The sequence below is a fragment of the Macrobrachium rosenbergii genome, chromosome 19, assembly GCF_040412425.1.
Source record: "Macrobrachium rosenbergii isolate ZJJX-2024 chromosome 19, ASM4041242v1, whole genome shotgun sequence".
NCBI lineage: Eukaryota > Metazoa > Arthropoda > Malacostraca > Decapoda > Palaemonidae > Macrobrachium > Macrobrachium rosenbergii.
The window spans coordinates 9,156,657-9,164,156 of NC_089759.1; the positions used below are offsets into that span (position 1 = coordinate 9,156,657).

Here is a 7,500-nt window from a genome sequence, read left to right on the forward strand (position 1 = left end):
GTTCCTAACACCTCCCTACCTAACAGAAAAAAAAATTTACAAAAAAACTTTTTTTTTACGAACAAAAATACTACCCCCGATGCGGCCACACCCCCGCCAGCCAAAACAGAACCAACCCTGGCCTAAGGTCGCCAAGAAACCAATCTGTCTGCCACCCAAAACCTGACTGGTCGTTCCGCCCTCCAGAACCTGACTGGCGAAGTCCGACACCATCCACCATACGTCAACTCGCCAGCAAGAAAAACAAACACAAACAAAGGAGGCAACAACCCACAAAGGGAACAATCGGCCAACGATTGTTCTAACAATAATATATATATATATATATATATATATATATATATATATATATATATATATATATATATATATATATATATATATATATATATATATCGAAACCTCTATATCGTTCACTGCATAAATATTACAGAATACCTTTTCCCACCAACTAGTGTAAAACTTGAACTCGATACGTGAAGAAGAGCTGAAGAATGTTTTCTTAAAATCAAAATAATCCTACTGAAGAAAGAGAGAAGAAAGAATGGCGAAGGAGAGAAGGAAGAGAAAAGAAAGAGAGACGAAAGAGAAAAGAGAGAACGAGAGAAGGAGAGAACAGAGAGGAGAGGAGAAAGAGGCGAAAGAGTGAAGAAAGGGAAAAGAAAAAGAGAAGAAAGAGAGAAGAAAGAGAAAAGAAAGAGAGACGACAGAGAAAAGAAAGGCTTTATGCTATGAAACCAGACGTGATAATCTGTAACCCGCCACAACCTAAGGACACTTGCGAAAGGTCGTCCTCGGTACCTTTACTCTAAATATCATGAGAGGAACGTGCCAATCCCTGTAAATTGGCGGAGAGAGAGAGAGAGAGAGAGAGAGAGAGAGAGAGAGAGAGAGAGAGAGAGAGAGAGTTGGGGAAGGGGGCGGATTCGGTCTACAAACATGCTATAATTTTCAGGACAACATGATGTGGTGCAGCCTCTCTCTCTCTCTCTCTCTCTCTCTCTCTCTCTTTCTCTCTCTCTCTCCCAGAGCGACGTTCACAGACAATTACTGATAACAAAATAATAAACATGTCTGTACATAAAATTTAAACCTTAAACTATGTATATAATAGACTTGAATTCTCTCTCTCTCTCTCTCTCTCTCTCTCTCTCTCTCTCTCTCTCTCTCTCTCTCTCTCAGAACGTTCACAGACAGTTAAACTGCCTAAAAAGCATGTTTGTACAAAACCTTGAAATCTTTCTCTCTCTCTCTTTCGCTATTTACCTCCATGAAATACTTAATGCACTGTAAAATTCGTTTCCACTGTGTTAATAAACGCCTACTTTGCACGCCATTTCTCATAGCTGTGAAGTGGGCGTCCCTTGTTTCTTTGCTCTGTGTGCCCTCACTTGTATAATCTTATAAATATAATTGCTCATTTTCCTGCTCTTACTTTTCATCTTCTTCCTCTTCCTCTCTTACCCGTCTTTCTCCTCCTCTTCTTCCTCCTCTTTGATCTACTCCCTCTTTTATCTCCTCCCTTACCCATCTTTCTCCTCTTCTTCCTCCTCTTTGATCTCCTCCCTCTTTTATCTTCTCCCGTAGCCCTCTCTCTCATCTCCTGATTCCTCTTTGATCTCCTCCCTCTTTTATCTTCTCTCTTACCAACCTTTCTCCTCGCCTTCATGTTTGATCTCCTCCCTCTTTTATTTCCTCTCCTTCTTCCTCTTGTTTTCCTCCTTCTTCGTCCTCTTTGTCCTCGTCCCTCTATTATCTCCTCTCTTACCCCTCTTTCTCCTCTTCTTCTTCCTCCTCTTTGATCTCCTCCCTCTTTTATCTTCTCCCTTAGCCCTCTTTCTCCTTTCCTTATTCCTCTTTGATCTCCTCCCTCTTTTATCTCCTCTCTTACCAACCTTTCTCCTCGCCTTCATGTTTGATCTCTTCCCTCTTTTATCTCCTCTCCTTCTTCCTCTTTGTTTTTCTCCCTCTTTTATCTCCTCTTCTTCGTCCTCTTTGTCCTCCTCCCTCTTTTATCTCATCTCTTACCCCTCTTTCTCCTCTTCTTCTTCCTCCTCTTTGATCTCCTCCCTCTTTTATCTCCTGTTTGGTCCTCCCCAATTCGATGACGAGATCCTCTTTAATTTGGGAAGACGAGCACCCACAGACCCGCTGTTTCCAAAATGGACCTTTATTTGTGTTCCAGTTTTCATATCTGGGTTTTATCCTTGTGCCTCTCTTTTTATTCTCGGAAATTGTCAGATATATTTCCCAGCATTTTCCTTTTTGTCTCTGTGAGGGGATTGTGTGCTTCGTAGCCATTCCAGTTTGGAGGAGATTCGCCGTTTACTTTTTATGTTGTAAATGTTAGGACACAATGTGCCTCCAAATTTAGACTGTTCATTGTTTTATTAAAATAATATTTTTTTTCTAATTTCATTCATTGCCACAATTGATACATCCAAGAGCAAAGGCTTTTTGATAATCTGCTTCGCTTTTTATATTAAATGAAAGTGGTTAGTTTAATCACAGGAAGTCAATTTAATCCTAATAAGGAGCCCAAGTCTCATTTCACGGACGAATTCATTTCAAGACGTTTACGAGAAGTGATCTAGCAGGCTCGACCCAGGTGGCTTATAGGTTATCAGCTAGTATGATGGAGCCCAGAGGTCCACACCAGGCCACTTTCGTACCTTTCACACCTGACCACACTTACTGGCATCAGCCAAGTTAGTCTAAACTAATATAAACCAACCAACTAACCAGTTCACAGACCTTTTCACGCTTAGTGATACACGGGACATGTCAATGGGTAGTTGCCAGCAATAGTGAATAAATTTGGATTCTAGAAATTCATTTCCAACTCATTGCTTATACATTTACTAAAAATAACTGTATTTATGGATTGCCTGGAACGCTTCCCTCAATTCAGTTCTGAAAACAACCAGCTTGTAAAATATTTATAACTCTGATCATAGAAGTAGCGCATGTAAACGAATGTAAACAATCATAAACGAAACTGCTGAGGAGTATTTTCATCCATCATCGAAGGGAGTGACAGTAAGGGACCCTTAAGCATGAATATTCCCCCAAACAATCTTATGATTGGATTTTTTACGAAATGCACCTTCTTCACATAACCACAAACGCCCGCATGCACAAGCATATAATCATCTCTGTATGCATAATACACACACACATATATAAATATATATATATATATATATATATATATATATATATATATATATATATATATATATATATATATACATATACATACATATATATATATATGTTTGTGTGTGAATGTATATGTATTTATATATGTAATATATATATATATATATATATATATATATATATATATATATATATATACTGTATATACACACATACATACATAAATATAAATATTGTATTCTTTAATTCTTTTATTTTCTTTTTCTGTCCGTTCCTTTTACAAGACCACAAAGCGCTGGATAGCATAAAAAGTTGGCTGGTTAGTAGCCTTCACCTTTATCCCCAAATAACTCCGATTTTTTCAGTATTTTTACCTGGTGTGTTTTGCTAAAATGATTGAGAAAAAAAATTGAATGCTCTTTGTATTTTTCGGTGTCCCAGTGTCAAGAGAGGTTTCAGCTTTCTTTTAAAGACATGCTCTGACAAAAAACTATTTTTGTATATCGGTGATAATGGTCAACAGTGTATAAGCTTATCATTTCTGCATTAGACTAATGATATGTAAGATCTCCTATGGATCAAAAAGTATTTTGCTTATAGGTAGTTGAATTCGTCACTACTGCTGCTTACCCACGCAACTACACACGCACACACACATATATATGTATATATATTGTTACGAGTGCGCCTCGGCTGATCAGTTTATTACTTGATTTACGTAATTTTTACACGGCCCTGCATGCCAAGGAAACACGTAACCTGTCACTTGAAGCCACGAATTAACCTCAAAGACAGTCGTTATATTAACCAAAGGTCGCCAGTTAAGGGTAATTAACCTTAACAAAGAATATTCAAGGAATAAAGACTCTATGATAAACGTCACCAACTGCGGATGCAGAAAAATCTCTACTCGTTAAGATGGTATTAAATACAAAAATGCAACGGCTCTTCCAAACAATGGATCCGAGACACAAAGAATGCATAGAGAATTAAAATGAATTTCTTACCCTAAGTCCTAGTTACTTTTACTGGAATAAAGTGGATGAAGCTAACAATATAACAACTTGTTTTAATCTAGACGTCGTAAAAGCGTCTACCGTAAGTGGTGGCTGGAGGATGAAACAAAGGAAGTTGGAAATACAGAAGAAGATAAAGTAATTGACGAAGCTTTGAACAAAAACACAGACTTTACCTTGGACGAAGCGTTGCTGAGCATACAACGGACGATCGGAAGATCTGGAGATTAATTCTTCACTTCACAATTCACTAACAGAAGACAATAGACAAAGGACGGAGAGACCAAAAAGACGTCTGCTCTCCTCGGTAGCTAAATCTCTCTCTGCTTGTCTGTCCAGCGCTGGGTCAAAACAGGGAATGCATTCATGTCCTCGGGGGGTCTAGGCTTTGTCAAAACATTCACCAAGGAGGACAGGTAAAGCAAGCTTTTGGACCACCTATCTTAAGGGTGAATATGGAAATTCCTTATGGGGCTAAATCCCTAATGCTACAGATGAACGTTAAAGTTTGAACTGGCTACACTTCCCTGCTGGACAAAGGCTTCCCTGTCTTGGTCAGTCTGATATTACTATCACTAAATGTTCGAGGGCGAACAGCATAAATATTTATAAAAATATATATACATACATATATATATATGCATGTATATATATATATATATATATATATATATATATATATATATATATATATATATATATATATATACATACACATGTATATATATACTGCATATATATACGTGTTCATCTTCTCTCGCTCTGTTTGTAGTCCAGGAAAAATTTAAGTGAGAGAAAGTTTTGAATATTTTTAATAATTATGGATATATTTATATATGTATGCATAAAGGAGAAAATTCGCATTTACTTCACCTGTACTGCACGACCATTTTTCTTGTAATCCTTTGAAGAATCATTTCAGTGCAAATTCACAATAACAGCGTATTCCAGTTTGGAGCCTCTGTCGCAGTCTAGTTGACCTAGCCTTATGAAGTATTTCACTGAATGACACTTATAATAACAATAAGCAACCAACACACGAAGTCAAAGCCTTTTATTTAGTCATTAATAACATCGATTTACACAGACCGACGTCTAACAAAAGCATCGTTGCTTTTTCATCGTCAAAGCAATTTCCCCCAAACAAGTGAAGCATAAAAAAAGAGAGAAAATTTCACCAGAATTTTTGAGGTATCTCCTATATAAGAGGATTCCATTAAAATTCATTCACTCAGTGAAAAATGCCATTATACGTGTTTCCCAGTGCCAAAGGGGAAGTGGCTACTGAAGGCCCTTCACAGGTTTCAGTGAATTCAACAGCTATATGAAATAGGATTATTATGTACGAAATTCTCTCTGAGCGAATCGTTATTTATATTTAGTTCGTTGCGATGTGCTGCAGTTGTCTTACTTTAGTTTTTAGCTGTCTATAAGAGAAAACTATTGTGCCAGCTTTGTCTATCCGTCCGGCCGCAGTTCTTAAAAACTACTGAGGCTAGAGGGCTGCAAATTGGTATGTTAATCATCCACCCTCCAATCATCAAACATACCAAATTGCATCCCTCTAGCCTCAGTAGTTTTTATTTTGTTTAAGGTTAAAGTTAGCCATAATCGTGCTTCTGGCAACGATATAGGATAGGTCACCACCGGGCTGTGGTTAAAATTTCATGGGCCGCGGCTCATACAACATTATACCGAGTCAACCGAAAGATAGATCTATTTTTGTTGGCCTTGATTATACGTTGTAGCGACTGTACAGAAAACTCGATTGCGCCGAAGAAACTTCGGCGCATTTATTACTTGTTTAATTCTTTTAACTCTTTAGACAAATGATTCACATAGCTCCCGCACACACATAAATAAATAATATATTTAACAACTTACAAGTAGATTTTGATAGATATATCTCTACTGGAGGCCGTGGTGCAATTGGTTTGTTACAATTTTAAGGCGTTTGGGATGAGTCTTCTTGTTTTGGATTGTAAATTCTTCAAAACCTTGCATAAGGAAGCAACCGTTATTAGCAATACCGGAGATTTTTATTTAAAAGTTATATATATATATATATATATATATATATATATATATATATATATATATATATATATATATATATACACTGTATATATATATATTTGTTGCTATGGTGGCGCTGTGTTACGGTTCTCGCCTACCAGTCGAGAGGACCAAGGTTCAAATCCAGCCACTCACTGGTGACTTGGGGATAGCGCGATTGCATAAACCCGGTGGCCCGCCAACCTAGCGGTCTGAAAACTCGAGAGGATTAGTAAGAAAATAGGTGCCAGCCCTCGGGCTGGGGTGTTAAACAGTGGGCCTAGCGACCACTGGCCACGTGTCTTAGGCGACGGAACTCCTCCCCCACTGGCTGCTTGGCTTAAGAAACCGGAGTTCAGCGCCGGCCCTATGAGCCTTGTGAGGCCCAGGAGGACTTTAATATATATGCAGTATATATACATACATATATATAAATATATATATATATATATATATATATATATATATATATATATATATATATATATATATATATATATATATATATATATATATATGTACACATATGCTGTGTATGGCTACGGCTATGTAAATTTATTTTCCTTGGTTTTCCTGAAAAAAAAAAAAAAAAAAAAAAAAAAAAAAATCGTCTTCCCACAAGGTTTCAAAAATTCTTCGGTGTGAAAATGATGCTGAATAATTTTTAAGGTTCGTTGTTATTCATGAAGATTTTATGACACGCTTCAAAGATGCTATTCATTCTTTCCCTGTTTCACTCTCTTCAATAATGTTTCGTCTCCATTAGACATTTACTAATTTATATTCATTTTCGCTTTTAGGTGAATGGGCTAAGAATTAAGAATGCATGCATATATTATAATATTAATCTCATTAAAAGGTCACAGGCAAGAATGAGACAAGAATGAGATAAGTTGCGTATAAAATATTAGGAAAATATGAATGTCCGACGGGTACTGATTGATATGTTACTATATTTTTTCGTTGTTAGTGTATTTGGTAAAAAGTGATTCTCAGCGTTGTATTATGCAAGGGACAGAAATTAATTTTATTAAGGGATCCATAATCTGAATATAGCAGGAATACATGCATACATGCACACGCATAACGTGATTTTATATTTTTATTTGCGTTCACAGTTCATAAAACCCATTTCTATTCTATTCTAGTGAGTCTTTTCTCGTCATCCAGACAGATTTTCTTAAGAAATATCTCTCTTGCAATAACCGGGATCATAATTCTTTTTCTACGGGAACGGCTACAAATTACCTGTATACAAAGAGATAAA

At 36.7% G+C, this 7,500-nt stretch overlaps 1 protein-coding gene across 3 annotated transcripts in view; it reads left to right on the forward strand.

Moving 5' to 3' along the window:
- Nucleotides 1-7,500, forward strand: part of LOC136848617 (KH domain-containing, RNA-binding, signal transduction-associated protein 2-like) — a 237,285-nt gene that overhangs the window by 37,610 nt on the left and 192,175 nt on the right. The window lies entirely within an intron of this gene.